Below are 19,153 nucleotides of genomic sequence, written 5' to 3'. Positions count from 1 at the left end.
AAATTAAAATTCCTCTGTTCTTGAGAAAGCATAGGATTTTACTAAGAGGTAAATTGCACGTTCCTTGTTTTCCGGGCACTTTACATTTTTGCTAGTTTTGTACGATTACACAATCCCTTTTATAGGCCAGTGCCAGTTGTACATCTCTCCCTAAACTCTTGTTCACACTATATTTTAAGCCAGTTTTCTTATATGGTTTCTAGATGTTGTCCAGCTTTGATAAATAATTAGTATTTATACTTTTGCTTTTAGATAGACTTGAAGAAAGCAGATCCGGAAAGGGTGGAGAAACAAATTGAGAAGATGTTTGACGTTCCCGCTAGTGACTGTATCCGGGTACGATGCGCTCCAGATCAAAATCATTCCTGTAGGCAAATTTAACTCCGCTGTCTGTACCTTGTCTTTTTATTTTTTTCTACAAAATGTGGCTGGAAAAGGGGCAATGTAGCGAGGAATTGACATCAATTTTTGGTGTTAAAAAAAAGCAAAAAACTTTTGTGACGCATAATTTTTGCGCAAAAATGTGCAGCTTCCTATTTTACAGCACTCTTACAACTTTTAGAAATTGGGCTTGGTAAGCCACACAGGTCTAAGAACGACGGGTGACGTTAAAAGTGGATAAAGATACACGGTGGCTCAGTGGTTAGCATTGTTGTTTTGCAGCGCTGGGATCCTGGGTTCAAATCCCACCAAGGACGACATCTGCAAGAAGTTTGTATGTTCTCCCTGTGTTTGCGTGGGTTTCCTCCGGGTTCTCCCACACTCCAAAGACATACTGATAGGGAATGTAGATTGTGAGCCCCGATGGGGGCAGTGATGATAATGTCTGTAAAGTGCTGTGAAATTAATGGTGCTATATAAGTGAGTAAAATAAATAAAGATAGATGGAAGTGCTACATAAACATTTATCAAACATCGCGCAACACTTTGATACATTTGGCACAAATAATGGTAACACAACCACAAGCAAAACTGACCTGAGAAAGTCCCTTTATGATACATTTTTCAGAAAGAATTTGAAAGATTTAAAGCGTTAGAAATGAACAAGATTATCCAATATCCCAGAAAAAGGAAAAGTCTCCAGATGTCTTTATGCCGGATGCCGGTCTGTGTCCATACCTAAAGAAGAGCTGCCAAAAGAATGGGAAAGGAATCCTTTAGTAAACATAAATATCCATTGGGGTTTTAGGTGTTAAAAAAATGATCATATGAAAGATTTTGTGATCTGCGGTTACATGATTGTAATAACAACATTAAAGCCCCATTCAGATGTACAGGTTTTATCCATGAGAAACTGAGTAGAACGATATATAGGTTTGTGGGAGAAGATTCAGTATAAATTGTAATTTATTCATTACATTTGAGAGTCCTCAGTGGTTGATACCTTTAATGGCTAACTGAAAAGATGGTAACAAATTGCAAGCTTTCCAGACTACTCCGGCTTCTTCATCAGGCGGACCTGAGACCTGAGTAGTCTGGAAAGCCTGCAATTTGTTACCTTTTAATGGCTAACGGAAAAGATGGTATCAACCACTGAGGACTCTCAAATCTAAATACTCTTCTATCTACTGGCTAATACGGTACAAAGATAGATGTTTTTCCTGTATCAATTTATTCAGTGGAATCCTGCTGTTTGTACAGATGAGTCCAGTGGGCGGTCCTACTAGTGATTGACAGCTATCTTTGCCTGCATGGTCATACAGGGAACTGTCAATCACTTAGTAGGACCGCCCACTGGACTAGTGTACATACGGCAGGACTTTTCACTGCATAAAATGCCAGTTTTGCTGACTCTCTTCCCACAGATATGTCTATCAGTCTGATCAACTTCTCTGCTCTACAACATCCCCTACAGATCTTATACCATTTCAGCATGACAGGTTCCTTTAATCACCTGCAGATGACATAAGTAGCCATGTTCTGTGTGGCTTACGGAGGGGCTTGATTGCTTGTCAGCTTCAAACAGGTTTCATTTCTTCTGATTCGTTGTAGCCGAGTTCTAAACTGTATTAAGAAATTCATTTCTCTGTTTATTTCTATTAGATGTCGGGGAAGCTTGGAACAAATGTGGAAAGTGTTCTTCAAGAAGTTGTCAGGAGGCTTCCACCGTGAGTACGGACTAATGCGGCTCTATCCATCTTCTCTTTATTAAAGGGAACCTGTCACCTTGGAAAATGCTATGTACCTGCAGGTATAGGGTTAATCTGCAGATAAATATTGTTACAATGCTGCCCGGCCGCCTTATTGATAGTGTAGGTACCGGGAGAAAATTAACTTCTTTCCTCCCTGCAGCCGCCGGCCTTCACTCATCGTTGTGCACGGAGCGGCTACAGTCTTGGATCACAGCACCTCTCGCTATATCAGGGGTGACGGCTGTAAACCCGGCCCGGATTTTGATTGACAGCTTGCTCTGCACAGATGCGCTGCAGAACCACTTAGAATCTGAGTGAAGGAGTAGTATGTTCACAGATAGAGAATATGGCTCATCCACGTGCAGTTCTGCTCCACGTCCGATTACATATTTGTGGGAGAAACCCTAGTGGCAGCCTCATATTTCTGACATGGATCCTCTAGCACTATTTGTGAAACTGCGGCTCCCAGCATAACTTGATGAGAGACCGTCAGTCTGCTGGGATCTGTAGTTTCACTACAGCAGGAGTGTCACAAGCTGCGGACCTCCGCTCACTCCAGCACTGGTCGGCATTTTCAGCACGTGAACGTACGCTATGCTTTCTGGAGACACAAGGGTGTAGATAATTTTATCAAACCCTTGACTGTAAGTTTGAACCCTAAGTGGATTATATTGTTCCCACAGTTTCAGTTTTGGACCATTTAAGGGGAATTTAAAGGGTTCTGGCCACTGATTTTCCTTAAAGGGGATCAGTATCCCTCTATGTCTTTGTATATACTTGATAAAGACCTATAACAGGTCGAAACGTTATGTGATGGCGGAATAAACTTTATCTTTTGGAATTCATCACTCTGGACTGAACGCGGTTTACTTACCTTTATCCCCTTTAACAGGATGTCTTATTTTTGTGTTTTAGTCCCAAGATTGAAAAGGGCAGCCCTCTTAAAGCCCTGCTGTTTGACTCAACGTTTGATCACTACAGAGGCGTCGTAGCAGCATCGCCCTGTGTGGAGGTGACGTGTGTAAAGGCAATAAATCGTGTCTGCCCACTCTGGCAAGTGCTATGAAGTCAATGAGGTTGGCATACTGACCCCAGAGGAAGTGGCAGCCGAAAAACTAAGTTTTTTTTAAATAATTTAATTAGCCTTTCCCTCTGTTTTCACCAATCAGCCCTCTGTATTGATGATCAGATCAAAGATGTAGACAGGGATTGTCTCACGCTGCATCTCCTTCCTGATTGTATCACTGAGAAGACAGAAGCTGCCCCATCCCATTCTCCAAGAAATGCAGAACCCAATGCATCTGCTGTCCGTGATCCGCTTATTGTCAGAGGACATCATTAGGGACTGCATTTTCTCATTGCTTAAGAAATTGTTGGGGGATCCTGCTAATTGCTGAATAATAAAACTGCAGCACCGCTCCATTTAAAGCAGTGTTTCCCAAACTCCAGTCCTCATGGCCCCCAACAGGTCAGGTTTTCAGGATTTCCTCAGTGTTACACATGTGATGAAAGTATCATCAAGGAATCCGGAATTCTCTCACCTGTGCAATACTATGGAAATCCTGAAGACATGACCTGTGGGGGGCCGTGAGGACTGGAGTTTGGGAAACACTGATTTTAAAGGGACTGTCAGCACAGAATGACTGTTGAAACCAAGTACAAGCGCTCCGTGGATCACGGCGTGGGCCAATCCTTTATATACACCTTCCCACCTGCTTGTTTTACCTCTGTCTCCTTCCTTCTCTGGTTCTATGAAGCCAGAGCTGTCAATCAAAGAAGAGGAGGGTGTGGATAGAGGGAAAACAAGCAGCCGGGAAGATAGATAGATAGATAGATAGATAACATTGCAATGCAATATATTGGTAAAAGCTAAGCACATATACTAAATGAGAACAGATACTACACTTGATGTTAGCCAAAAGGCCGAGAAGCGATAACCTGAATTGGTTTTGGCCTATGACTGCACCCTGGCTTCAAGAATGCACCCATTGTAGGGATAGGGACAAAGACTCCCCTTAGGAGGACATGTTGTTCATCAATAGACATCTTAAAACCCACAACTTTACTGCTTGTTGCAGCTGCAGCCCACGCATGCATTTTTAATCTGCATGAGTCTGCCTATTTTCAAACATTCTCCCCTCCCCCCCAATGTCCCATGTACCTGCAGACAAGGGGATGGGGAGAGGATAACTAATTAGTGAACAAACAAGCGGCGGTCCACCTTCTTCCTAGTCTGCAGGCTCCCTGCAGACTGTAGCTGACTGCCGAAGCACAGCCAGATAAAGGCTAGGAGCCCATTATGACACGTGCAATGATGTTCCATTCTTCCATTCTAGCATTATTCCATTGTTCCATTGTCCCATTCTCTTGCATTATTCCATTGTTCCATTCACTCATTACATCTATTGCAAGCAATCTATCTGCCTGGGTGAAAACCAATAGGATGCTCTGATTGACAGACATAGGTAGCACTTTAAAACAACATCTCAGACCAAACTTTTTTTTATCTTTTTTTCATCCATAGATAGAAAATTAAAGAAGTCAGTGCTCTTTCAGAGGGAGCCAGCATTTCACTAAAGAAATCGCAACGGCCCCACATTTTTTTTAAATGCGTGGTACTCAGCAACACCCAACTGATGGGACAGTTGAATTAAAAGAGTAGCAGCTGATAACAAGGCCACTGATTAGGTATATGGCGTATGTGCAAAGGTGTAGCAAAGGACAAATGCATTATTGCAGCTTATCTCAGAAAGGAAGGGATAGAAAGATAGATAGATTGGATGGATGGATGGATGGATGGATGGAGGGGCATATACACCTACCCAGGATGGATGGATGAATGGAAAAGCATATACATCTACCCAGGATGGATGGCTGGAGGGGCATTTACACCTACCCAGGATGGATGGATGCAGGGGCATAAACACCTACCCAGGATGCATGGATGGACGCATGGGGCTGAAGGGGGGTCAGGATGGACACATGGGGACATGGATGGACGCATGGGGCTGAAGGGGGGGCAGGCTGGACATGTGGGGACATGGATGGACGCATGGAGCTGAAGGGGGGGCAGGCTGGACATGTGGGGACATGGATGGATGCATGGGACTGAAGGGGGGGCAGGCTGGACATGTGGGGACCTGGATGGATGCATGGGGCTGAAGGGGGGGCAGGCTGGACACGTGGGTACCTGGATGGATGCATGGGGCTGAAGGGGGGGCAGGCTGGACACGTGGCGACCTGGATGGACGCATGAGGCTGAAGGGGGGGCAGGCTGGACACGTGGGGACCTGGATGGACGCATGGGGCTGAAGCGGGGCAGGCTGGACACGTGGCAACCTGGATGGACGCATGAGGCTGAAGGGGGGGCAGACTGGACACGTGGGACCTGGATGGACGCATGGGGCTGAAGGGGGGGCAGACTGGACACGTGGGACCTGGATGGACGCATGGGGCTGAAGGGGGGGCAGGCTGGACACGTGGGGACCTGGATGGACGCATGGAGGTGAAGGGGGGCAAGCTGGACACGTGGGGACCTGGATGGACGCATGGAGGTGAAGGGGGGCAAGCTGGACACGTGGGGACCTGGATAGATATATGGGGTGGGGTGGGATGCATATATGGGGGGGCTAGGATGGATATATATAAATCAAAACTGTTATATATATATGATATAGATATAGATATATATAGATATATGGGACAGAATGGATATATGAAGGGGGGCAGGCTGGACACATGGAGGCCAGGATGGATATATAGGAGGGGCATGGGTTGCAAAGGATGCTCACCAGAGGGATATATTCCTGAAAAGGAGTCAATCATAATCAGTGTCCCGGGATTACGGCTACAAAAATGAATTAAAGGGTTATTCCCATCTTCATAGATATTGTAAAAACCTGCACTTTTGCAATTTACTGCTTCTTGACATTTGCAGCCGTTCTTGAGATATTAAGACTTTTCTTTTGTTTACAGATCGTTGCCTAGGAGACCGACCACCGCTGCTGTCTCGATAGTAACCACTGTGCTAAAGTTGGCTGGGATTGGGAGGTAACAGCGCGCTCCAGCAAACCGGGCCCAGATTACTGATATATCCATTATTTGATGCATCTACCTTAAAAGCCTTGATTTGCTCGGTGATGGCAGAACACATGAGAACTATGCGGCTTTCCTTCTTTTCCTCGTCCACCGAATCCTTATCTTCAGACAGTGTCCGGTGTTGAGACGCCTTTTTCTTCTCCTCTTCTAACGTCTTCTGCTTCTGCTGAAACAGTTTCATCATCTTGTAGACCTCTCGGAGGAATTCGTCCACCTCGGCTTCCATGCTTTCTCCGTTCAGGTCAAGGAAAGCGCCGTCGATCCACCTGGAAGCGTGAGATTTTTCAAGACATATTTTGATAAATTTCATGTTTTTAGCTCATCTATTACTGTTTATTCTGCTTTTTTTCTCTTCTACATCTATGGCTATGGTTGTCCCATAAATAATGTTTAATCACCTATCCACAAGGTTGTTGATAAATGTCTGATCACTGGGAGTCTGACTGCTGCAGCCCCCAGCAGTTTTGAAAGCGGTGGTCCTAGATACAGCTTTGTGAATGAAGCATGTGTGCATCTATGGGAGTGATGGCTATGCATGCGCATGACTGCTCCCACAGACATGAATGGAGCACTGGCTATGCATGCGCACGATCACTCCATTCACACAGCAGACTTTGGAACCTCTGTCCTCAGGATTACTGGAGGACCCTGTGGTTAGAGCACCCCTACCGATCATACATTTATCTCCTATTTTGCAGAAGGGATTGTCCGGCCTTGGGGTACAAGTCTACAGTCTATGTAACTGCAGACTTTTAAATTCTCAAATTGCACGCACTGCGAGGATTTTCCGGTGCCGGGAACGGGCTGTTATGTGACCACAAGTATGTGATTTGCATACTTCAGACCACATTCCGACTAGACGTGTCTGGCTCCACTCAATGTGCTTGCATTGAGCAAGGCCGGATATGTCTAGTTGGGATGTGACCGTATATATGCAAATCACATACTTGCTGTCACATGCCTGTGCTCCCGATGCTGGAGAATCCTTATTACGCGCACAGTACACATGCTGTGAGGATTCACATGACTGCAGTCACATGGAGTGACTGCAGACTTGTGCCCCAAGGCCGGACAGCCCTTTAATAACACATAATCCCCTTGTAATATATGCAAGACTTTTGGCGCTTGGTTATTTCCAGGACCGAAGAACAGTGATGGGGACAGAACGATTGGTTATTAGATATACTTTGTCCCTATAAGGTTACAAGGGGCGAAGTGCTGTAGATAAAGATGATTTTTGCTGCCATAAATGATTCGTTCCCAACGAATTAGTGTTTTGCTTGTTCATCGGGTGATTACAGGCACATTTACATGGGCTGATAATTGGGAATGATCATCAGCTTGTTTAAATGCGCCATTTACTCTCCACTTCAGATCACGTCTGGTGTTAATAAATAACGGCATGCCAAGAGTTAACTCAGAATTCCCCAATGGGGTGCACATACTTTTTTTCAGTTTTTTGCCATTTGTAAATCAGTGCAAAAAGTTTCTGGTAAGGTTCGATGTTGACTTTTGAAGAATCCAGCTCAGGGTATGTTGTAAGGTCCCATTTATACAGTGCTTCTTCTTTGTTAATATAAGCCACCGCCTCCTCTGCGTCTGCTATTCGCTTCTGTACAGTCCTCACATCTGTCACTTACTGAAACCAGGCACAATAAACACAGATAAGTAAAGGGTTAACCGGACTGCCTCCGTTAAAGAAAATGAGTTAGACAGTCACAAGTTACAGTATGAGACTGACTTCTCACCGGTGAACTTTACTTCTCATTTGCAGAATACAGACTCCTATATGCTCCACTTTATAGACAGCTGATGTCAGAGGTGTAACTTTCAGGCCTTTCAGGTCTATTGGACACAAATCGTTTCAGGCCTATTGGACGCAATGCGTTTCAGGCCTATTGGAATCAACGCATTTCAGGCCTATTGGACGCAATGCATTTCAGGCCTATTGGACGCAATGCATTTCAGGACTATTGGACGCAATGCATTTCAGGCCTATTGGACGCAACGATTTTCAGGCCTATTGGACGCAACGATTTTTAGGCCTATTGGACGCAACGCGTTTCAGGCCTATTGGAACAACTCGTTTCAGGCCTATTGGACGCAATGCGTTTCAGGCCTATTGGACGCAACGTGTTTCAGGCCTATTGGACGCAATGCGTTTCAGGCCTATTGGATGCAACGCGTTTCAGGCCTAGTGGACGCTTTCATACGCCAGTGCTCAGGTGTGACGACTGCCTCTGACCTGCCTTTGTTTGACTGCACTTCAGGTTAAGCACTAGGGACTGCCTCTATAAAGACTGTTCTGGCTGATAATCGTGGTCAGTCGGGTTTATGTTTTTTTCATAGTTTTTTTTTGCATAGCAAAAATAATGCTGCAGTCAAGGGCGTAACTACAGTGCGTGCAGGGATTGCAGTCGCATCTGGAGCTAAGGGGGGCTCAAAAGGTCTCTTTGACTCATATGAGAAGATCACTACTATTAAAGACCTGCAATAGTTGGGGGCCCTAATGGAGATTTTGCATTGAAGCTTCAGGTTACACTATTGGCTGTAGTCTCAATATTCTTGATTCTTGCCTTTAAAAAGGGATAGAACCCCCCCAAAAGAAACAACATAAAAAAAGCCTAATGCAACTCCAAACCGGAGTTAGGGAGCATTTTATAACTACTTCCCAGGAACGCTCGTTTAAGGATAATTGTGCAGTATAAATAGGCTGCCAATCACCGACGAATGGCCAAACACTTGATCGTCGGGTGAAATGATCTTTTGTATTGCACAAAAAAATTATCGTTCACGACAACCATGATGCGTTTTGGGTAAAAAGGATCTGTACAAATATGAAAAGAGTCTTAAAGTAATGAAAATAAGAAGAGGGAAAACTATAACACAGCCTGTGACTATCATACCTGCTGCATCATATCCAGCTCAGAGTACTCTGCAAATTCTTCCATCCGACGCAAAAGTTTCTCCAGTTCCAGCATAAGCGTCTCTCTTTTCCCAGCAGCTCGCCCTCTCCTTTACACTTGCCGTTTTCAATCAGCTTTTAGAAAGGAACAGTTATCAAAAAACGCTCCCAGAGCGCCCCGTTTAATTACCTGGACACTGCAGGGGGCTGCTGCTTCATTGGGGCTGGCACCCGAGACCCCATTTTCAGAAATGAGCCCACATACCTGGACATTTTCATCAAACACTGGGTTGATATTTTTTGGCCACAGTAACACTGTTGAGTTCAGGATGATATCTTCAGGTACAAATAAATGAACATCTAGAAGATAACTCATCCTCCGCTGACACTCCTAAAATTAAAAAAATGAAACTCACTCTGTATTAATGTATCTAGCATCTACAATCACAGGGGTTGCACCAATTATATTTTTTCCAAAAACTTAGGTTATAAAATTATACTGATGCTCCACAACTACAGTTCCCTCCATCAGTTTGTGTTCTTCCTGCTCTATGTGGACATGTGATTTCTGTAGCCAATCACTGGCTGTAGCAGGTTACCACTGTAGTCACTGATAGGCTGCAGCAATCACATGATCATGTTGGGGATCTGATCACTGAAACCTGGAGGGGGACTGGTAAGTATAGCTAGTATGACATGACCTATATATGGAAAAATACATATTAACCAGGACACAAGAAATATCGGAATAATCCTATATATTATGTTTTACACTAATTATACCCAGGGACGTAAGTACAGCAATTCGGGACTTTAGCTCTACCAGGCTTTTATTCTTCGCCTGCTCCACAAGCGCAATCTCCTCTATTACATCTTCATTAGTTTCAGGAGTCTTTAACGCTTGTTCCTTGATTTTCTCAAATTCCATGAAGATCCTAAGCGAAGCAAAGATTATTACATACAGGTGCATCTCACTAAATTAGAATATCATCAAAAAGTTACTTTATTTCAGTTTTCAGTACAAAAATTGAAACTCATATATTATATAGAGTCATTACAGACAGAGGGATCTATTTCAAGTGTTTATTTCTTTTAATGTTGATGATTATGGCTTACAGCCGATGAAAACACAACAGTCATTATCTCAGTAAATTAGAATACTTTATAACAACAGATTGAAAAATGTTTTTAAAATCTGAAATGTTGGCCTACTGAAATGTCTGTTCAGTAAATACACTCAATACTTGGTCTGGGATCCTTTTGCATCAATTACTGCATCAATGCGGCAATGTGGCATGGAGGCGATCAGCCTGTGGCCCTGCTGAGGTGTTATGGAAGCCCAGGTTGCTTTGATAGCAGCCTTCAGCTCGTCTGCATTGTTGGGTCTGATGTCTCTCATCTTCCTCTTGACAATACCCTATAGATTCTCTATAATAGATTCTCTATGGGGATTAGGTCAGGCGAGTTTTCTGCCAATCAAGCACAGTGATACTGTTGTGTGTAAACCAGGTATTGGTACTTTTGGCAGTGTGGACAGGGGCCAAGTCCTGCTGGAGAATGACATTTCCATCTCCAAAAGCTTGTCAGCAGAGGGAAGCATGAAGTGCTGTAAAATTTCCTGGTAGACGGCTGCGCTGACTTTGGTCTTGATAAAACACAGTGGACCTACACCAGCAGATGACATGGCTCCCCAAACCATCACTGATTGTGGAAACTTCACACAAGACCTCAAGCAGCTTGGATTCAACAACATTAACAGAAATAAACACTTGAAATATATCACTCTGTTTGTAATGACTCTATATAATATATGAATTTAAATTTTTGTACTGAAGAAATGAAAAAAATTAACTTTTTGATGATATTCTAATTTAGTGAGATGCACCTGTATATTATATACTGGAATGTGATGATATTTTATGGTATCATAAGTAAAGTAATGTGAGATTCTTAACTTTTACTGTAGCATCAGCATCTATAACTCACTGTATGAAATCATAGCAGAAGTAGCACTTGACCTTGACCCCAAGGGCCCCTGAACGGCACATGGCAGGTAGAGGCCCATTACAGATTATTTTTTTCTATTGTGAAACCTCCTTGAATCCAGGATTTTACTCACTCTTCATTCTCCAATCTGTGATTTGTCACCAGTCTATCTAGTAATATATTTGCAAAACTTTTTGCTTTGTCAGCCAGGCCTTGCTTTAAGTCATCGCAGTCGAGGTGTACCATGGTGAAGTAAGCGCGGGTGGGCCGTCCCATGATATCTCTGGCCAGGGTGTGAAATTCTTCTATAAACTGGAATACAAATATAAATCAGTCTCGTTTACCCTTGAGATTTCTGATTTGACCCTCAATTATTATCGGACACGTTGTACCCCTCGCTCTGTAGGACTTAGGACAGTATTGATTCTAATGGGAATGGTAAGAAAATGATTCCTACAACTTAGTCCTCGTTGCTGCGTCCACCCGACTACAGCTGTGATCAGCTTATTGTCAAGGGACCCTTCAAACGAACCGAAGAGGGTCCCCGTAAAGTGAACCTGTCAGGTCCTTCAGGCATGCCAAATTCCTGCATTGACATTCACGGTATATATCTGGCAAAAATGTTTCTACCTTAAAAGACTAAACTTTTTATGTGCCGGCTGTCATATGCAAATTGGTCATGTGAAATTAAGTATTATACACCTGTCTTGGGTATCCAAGCTCTGCTTCCTTCACTTCGGTCTGCTGCCCCGTGTTGTGCTCCACGTCAGGTTTTACAGGTTGTCCTGTGTAGCTCAGTGACATAATCTCCTAAATCCTATTTATGGACCATTAGGACACACACCTGGGTCTTAGGATTGAGTTTTTAGACTTTTGTTTGGTGTGCTCCACCTTCTGCGTTAACTTTCTTCCATTCCTACTGGGTTACGCTACATCCATCCTGCAGCTCCCAAGATTCCTGAGTGCCAATTCCTTGCTGCTCATGTGCCTTCCTGCTTGCCACACCAACACCCGGGGTCCGTGTGCCCACCCAGACCCGAGGCTTAGAAGATCCACCTCGCCAGGTGAGACTAAGATGCCATGATTTGGGTGTGATCACAGCATCTGAGGTCAGATTTGTTTGTGGGAAGTGACGTCCCGCTGGACTAGTCCTAGATAACTTGCATATGATGAACGGCGCATAAGCAGTCGATTTTTACTAGAAACATCAAAGCCAGTGTTGCTGTGCAGGGATGAGTCAATTTAATGATGGTTCGAGATAATATGCAAGAAGGTCCAATATGTAAAAAAAAAAAAAACACATTATGATCACACATACAGTACAGACCAAAAGTTTGGACACACCTTCTCATTTAAAGATTTTTCTGTATTTTCATGACTATGAAAATTGTACATTCACATTGAAGGCATCAAAACTATGAATTACCACATGTGGAATTATATACTTAACAAAAAAAGTGTGAAACAACTGAAAATATGTCTTATATTCTAGGTTCTTCAAAGTAGCCGCCTTTAGCTTTGATGACTGCTTTGCACACAGTTTCTACTTTCTCCGCGGCTGAACCATCCACCAGCCAGCTGAAGCTTTCAACTATCAAATAATATAACACAGAATTTATAGTTGTATCTAGACTCATCTTAATATCGGGCGGAGAAAACTTTCAAAGAGGATTATACAGCTGATCGGACATGGATTTTTGAAAGCGAGTTCTCTGGCTTCATCAGGTCTAAGAGATCAATTTGATAATCTACATTTATATGGTGAAATCTAGAGACAGATCCTCTTTGCAGTGCTTGTTAGACCAATGATATATAGTATTTCTGCATGATAATGTCTGATAGATGAGGATCACACCTCTGGGAACCCCTAACACTGAGTTCAATGGCTTTTGGAAAGGTATCAGGATCAAAGCGTCCACAGGAATATCACGCTGCAAGCGCCGGCAGGAGATTTCTGATTGTGATTGTTCCATCCCTTTAATACTAGATTCACGTCCAGCTTCCCATATGTTCCATCGCTTTAATACTTACGATTCACGTCCAGCTTACTGTATGTACCATTCTTTTAATTATTCGCGGCCAGCTTACCATATGTACCATCCCTTTAATGACTCACGTCCAGCTTACCCTATGTACCATCCCTGTAATGACTCATGTCCAGCTTACCGTATGTACCATGCCTTTAATGATTCGCAGCCAGCTTACCGTATGTACCATCCCTTTAAAGACTCACGTCCTGCTTACTGTATGTATCATCCCTATAATGATTCACGTCCAGCTTACCGTATGTACCATCCCTTTAATGACTCACATCCTGCTTACTGTATGTACCATCCCTATAATGATTCACGTCCAGCTTACAGTATGTACCATCCCTTTAATGACTCACGTCAAGCTTACCGTATGTACCATCCCTTTAATGATTCACGTCCAGCTTACCATATGTACCATCCCTTTAATGATTCACGTCCAGCTTACCGTATGTACCATCCCTTTAATTATTCACGTCCAGCTTACCGTATGTATCATCCTTTTAATGATTCACGTCCCGCTTACCGTAGGTTTGGAAATGCCTGAATGGCTGGTGTAGATTGTGGCTGACGGCCTCCTTCAGCTTCAGCGCGGCAGAATCAAAGATGTAATCAGGGAGTTTGGCCTCGATGATCTGAACCGTGTTACTACCAGAAAGCCACGGCTGCACCGTCTGAATATTCTGGACAAAGAAGAACGTTCTATAAAGTGACATGAATACTGCAGAAGTCTCTAATATAAACCCCCTGAACATCCACCTATTTTGATATAAATAAATCAAAAACTCCATACAAAGCTCCATATCCTCAGCATAGACATGAAATAAAAGCTGCCATGCTGTGTATCCTCAGTGGCCACTAAAGGGAGCTTAAAGGGCATCTGTCACCCCAAAAATTCAGATTTAACCACTTATACATTTAAAGCGCACCTGTCAGCAGGATTGAGCTCAGTAAAACACATACATTGTTAGGTGGGTGCCACTACACTGATTAAAATGATAACTTAGTTGATTAAATCCGTCCTGTGGTTCTTGTGTAACATTTACTTTCAGTTTGGAGATAATGATACGCTCGTGCTCCGGGGCGGCCTGTGGGGGGCGCTCTATCTGGTGCTCTGCTTACATATTCATCTGTATGCTCTTATGACAGCTCACTGTGCCTTCACTGACCTGCCTCCTCTTTTACATAATGCATCTAGTAGTGCGGGGCTAGGTAAAATAGGAGGCAGGTCAGTGGACGATCAGTGAGCTGTCATAAGAGCATACACATGAATATGTAAGCAGAGCACCAGATAGAGTGCCCCCACACGCCGCCCCGGAGCATAAGCATATCATTATTTCCAAACTGAAAGTAAAGATTACACAAGAACCACAGGACGAATTTCATCAACTAAGGTATCATTTTACTCTGTGTAATGTCGCCCTCCTGACAGTGTATGTGGTTTACTGAGCACACTCCTGCTGACAGGTGCACTTTAATAGGGGACTGGAGTGGAGAGCCATCCCTTCATTGGGGCCCACCGGAGGATTCTCCATTTCTCCTGTTGGCCAGTCCGAGCCTGTAAAAGTGTTTATGCTACCCAACTCTTCTACTTATAATTCTCATATATTTTTGCAATGTGTATTACAAAGTCAATATACTCGTTGTCCTATCCCTGCATGGGGGCCCACCGGAGGATACTGCTGCGGACGCTCATATACTAGGTGACAGCCAATAGGAATTGTAAATCAGCCAGTACTATATTTTTTTTTTGCTGTGATATTCCAAAATGGTGGCAGCAAATTTCCAATTTTTTTTACTGCAGTTTTTACCTGTGAGCCACACATGTACCTACTATAAAAAGTAAGTTGTCAGCATTGAAAAAAAAATCCTGATACCTGAAGGGTCTTGGAGATCCGAGTTAATATAAATAGTACTTCTTCTACGTCCTGGAAGCTTGGATAGAAATCCATTTTCTCGTCATCAAATGTAAGTTGCATTTTGGAGATTGGTAAAAATTGCCCGTCTATCAGATCAAATAAACGGACAAAAGTTTCTACAGTTTTCTGCAGAAGGTCTCTCACCTGTGGGGGGGAGAAATCAGCAAGTATATATTAGTGTTTATAAGGAGAAAAAATACATGACTACGAGAGTGGTGCAGAAAACAGGGAGACGGACTGGGCCATAAGAGAAGAAAGCTGAGTGACAACATTTATTGTGGGTGGGAAATCCTTAATCCCTTCAGGACCGGATCATTTTTTGTTTTGCATTTTTTCCTTTCCGTCTTCAAAAAGCCATACATTTTTCATTTTTCCATTGATATAGCTGCAAGAGGCTATGTAATGTGCTGTAGCTTAAACCCTTCCCAACATATGACATATTGTTATGCCATGTTCCTGTAGATGTGCAAAATTTGGACCTGGGCCCCCACCAGCATGTTGGTCAGATGTATGGGCCCTTATAGCATTCTAGATCCGATAATGATGCGCGTGTTCGCCCTTGCCTTGGATGTTTCCTGTAATAATCTCCCCCATCGTAGCTCTAGCCCCATCCTATAATAATGTCTCTCATTCTAGGCCCCTTCCTGGTATAATGATCCCCTTCCTGCGCCCCTTCCTGTTATAATATCCCCTATCCTGGGCCTCTTCCTGTTATAATATCCACCTTCTGTGTATAATACCCCCCATCCTGAGCCCCTTTCAGCAATAACGTCCCAATCCTGGGCTCCTTCCTGGTATAATGTCCTTGGTCCAGGGCCTCTTACTGTAATAATGTCCCCCATCCTGGCCCCTTCCTGTAACAATGTCCCCTATCCTAGTATAATATCCCACATCCTATAACAATGTCTTCCATCCTGGTATCCTGTCCCCCATCCTAGGCCCCATTCTGGTATAATGACCTCCATCATTGTGCCCTTCCTGGTGTAATGTCCTTCATCCTGGCCCATGTCATGGTATAATGATCCCCATTCTGGTATAATGCTCCCTATCCTGGGCTGCTTCCTTGTACAATGCCCCCCATCCTGAACCCCTGCCTTGTATAATGCTCCCCATCCTTGGCCCCTTCCTTGTAAAATGCTCCCCATCATGCGCCCCTTCCTTGTATAATGCTCCCCATCATGCGCCCCTTCCTTGTATAGTGCTCCCCATCCTGCGCCCCTTCCTTGTGTAATGCTCCCCATCTTGCGCCCCTTCCTTGTATAATGCTCCCCATCTTGCGCCCCTTCCTTGTGTAATGCTCCCCATCCTGCGCGCCTTCCTTGTGTAATGCATCTCATCCTAGGCTACTTCCTTGTATAATGCTCCCCATCTGGCACCCCTGCCTTGTGTAATGCTCCCCATCCTGCGCCCCTTTCTTGTATAATGCTCCCCATCATGCGCCCCTTCCTTGTATAATGCTCCCCATCCTGCGCCCCTTCCTTGTGTAATGCTCCCCATCCTGCGCCCCTTCCTTGTATAATGCTCTCCATCTTGCTCCCCTTCCTTGTGTAATGCTCCCTATCCTGCACCCCTTCCTTGTATAATGCTCTTCATCCTAGGCTACTTCCTTGTATAATGCTCCCCATCTTGGGACCCTTCCTTGTCTAATTCTCCCCATCCTGGGACCCTTCCTTGTATAATGCTTCTCATCCTAGGCTACTTCCTTGTATAATGCTCCCCATCCTGGGACCCTTCCTTGTCTAATTCCCCCTATCCTGGGCACCTTCCTTGTATAATGCCTATGGGCCCTTGTAGCATTCTAGATCCGATAATGATGCGCGTGTTCGCCCTTGCCTTGGATGTTTCCTGTAATAATCTCCCCCATCGTAGCCCTAGCCCCATCCTATAATAATGTCTCTCATTCTAGGCCCCTTCCTGGTATAATGTTCCCCATCCTGCACCCCTTCCTGTTATAATATCCCCTATCCTGGGCCTCTTCCTGTTATAATATCCCCCTTCTGTGTATAATACCCCCCATCCTGAGCCCCCTTTCAGCAATAACGTCCCAATCCTGGGCTCCTTCCTGGTATAATGTCCTTTGTCCTGGGCCTCTTACTGTAATAATGTCCCCCATCCTGGCCCCTTCCTGCAACAATGTCCCCCATCCTGGTATAATGTCCCACATCCTATAACAATGTCCCCCATCCTGGTACAATGTCCCTCATCCTATAACAATGTCTTCCATCCTGGTATCCTGTCCCCCATCCTAGGCCCCATTCTGGTATAATGACCTCCATCCTTGTGCCCTTCCTGGTGTAATGTCCTTCATCCTGGCCCATGTCATGATATAATGACCCCCATTCTGGTATAATGCTCCCTATCCTGGGCCGCTTCCTTGTACAAAGCCCCCCATTCTGAACCCCTGCCTGGTATAATGCTCCCCATCCTTGGCCTCTTCCTTGTAAAATGCTCCCCATCATGCACCCCTTCCTTGTATAATGCTCCCCATCATGCGCCCCTTCCTTGTATAGTGCTCCCCATCCTGCGCCCCTTCCTTGTGTAATGCTCCCCATCTTGCGCCCCTTCCTTGTATAATGCTCCCCATCTTGCGCCCCTTCCTTGTGTAATGCTCCCCATCCTGCGTTCCTTCCTTGTGTAATGCACCTCATCCTAGGCTACTTCCTTGTATAATGCTCCCCATCTTGCACCCCTTCCTTGTGTAATGCTCCCCATCCTGCGCGCCTTCCTTGTGTAATGCTCCCCATCATGCTCCCCTTCCTTGTGTAATGCTCCCCATCCTGCGACCTTTCCTTGTATAATGCTCTCCATCTTGCGCCCCTTCCTTGTGTAATGCTCCTCATCCTAGGCTACTTCCTTGTATAATGTTCCCCATCTTGGGACCCTTCCTTGTCTAATTCTCCCCATCCTGGGACCCTTCCTTGTATAATGCTTCTCATCCTAAGCTACTTCCTTGTATAATGCTCCCCATCCTGGGACCCTTCCTTGTCTAATTCCCCCCCATCCTGGGCACCTTCCTTGTATAATGCTCCCCATCCTGGAACCCTTCCTTGTCTAATTCCCCCCATCCTGGGCCCTTTCCTTGTATAATGCTCCCCATCCTGGGCCCCTTCATTATATAATGCTCCCCATCCTGGGCCCCTTCCTTGTCTAATTCTCCCCACCCTGAGCCCCTTCCTTGTCTAATGCTCCCCATCCTTGGCCCTTTCCTGGTATAATGTTCTGTCGTTCTTTTCCAATACATTAAATAAACAAAAATAAATGATTCTTCTTACCTTCCTCCGCTCCCACGACATGCGGCGCCTTCTTCTGTAGCTGATTTCAGTGTGCCGGTAGAGGCAGCGCATGACGTCACTTCCATGCGTCGCTCGTGACTGGCACACCGACATCAGCTACCGGCCTTTGGCTGGCGGCATGCATTGCAGCTCAGGGACCCGGCATGTTCCTGCGCAGCAATATACTTCAGCCGGATGTGCGTCCTCAGACTGTGGAAGTGCCATACATATATGAGATGGGAATACCACTCTGAGTCTATGTTTGATCCAGAGATACAATAATGAACATGAATCCTTATATATCACGGATCTCGCAGCCACCTTTACCTGGTTGGACATAAGTGTCGAGACGCAGTTATAAAAGGAATCCAATTTGTCCGCATTAATCAACTGCAGGGCATCTTGATTGGCAAATAGATTGATCACTTTGGGGTACCAAGTGTTCAGCAACTTTTCTTCTGTCTTGGCACAAGCCAAGGATCCGCTGTTCCTCAGGGATTCACATTCTACAGGACCCCTGGACCCGACAAAGAATAAAGCACTTTATCATATTAAACCTGACAGGGCACACCTGTGAGGTGAAGACCATTTCCAGTGACTACCTCTAGAAGCTCATCAAGAGAATGCCAAGAGTGTGCAAAGCAGTCATCAAAGCAAAAGGTGGCTACTTTGAAGAACCTAGAATATAAGACATATTTTCAGTAGTTTCACACTTTTTTGTTAAGTATATAATTCCACATGTGTTAATTCATAGTCATGAAAATACACACTTATACAGTATACATATATATACACCCATATACATTATACA

At 44.5% G+C, this 19,153-nt stretch overlaps 1 long non-coding RNA gene and 1 pseudogene across 1 annotated transcript; one reads left to right on the top strand and one right to left on the bottom strand.

Annotated features, from left to right (window-relative positions):
• Positions 1-2,042: 2,042 nt before the first annotated feature.
• Positions 2,043-6,920, top strand: LOC141222265 (uncharacterized). Its single transcript, XR_012290089.1, has 3 exons — positions 2,043-2,108; positions 3,048-3,208; positions 6,108-6,920. It is a non-coding gene; the product is annotated as an uncharacterized lncRNA (long non-coding RNA).
• Positions 3,954-4,067, bottom strand: LOC141222267 (U2 spliceosomal RNA; annotated as a pseudogene).
• Positions 6,921-19,153: the final 12,233 nt, after the last annotated feature.

The sequence above is a fragment of the Phyllobates terribilis genome, unplaced genomic scaffold (assembly GCF_046119375.1).
Source record: "Phyllobates terribilis strain yellow unplaced genomic scaffold, ASM4611937v1 Scaffold_353__1_contigs__length_1967111, whole genome shotgun sequence".
Classification (NCBI taxonomy): Eukaryota; Metazoa; Chordata; class Amphibia; order Anura; family Dendrobatidae; genus Phyllobates; species Phyllobates terribilis.
Note: the sequence above shows the minus strand (reverse complement) of the source record. Positions and strands in the feature narration are given on the sequence as shown.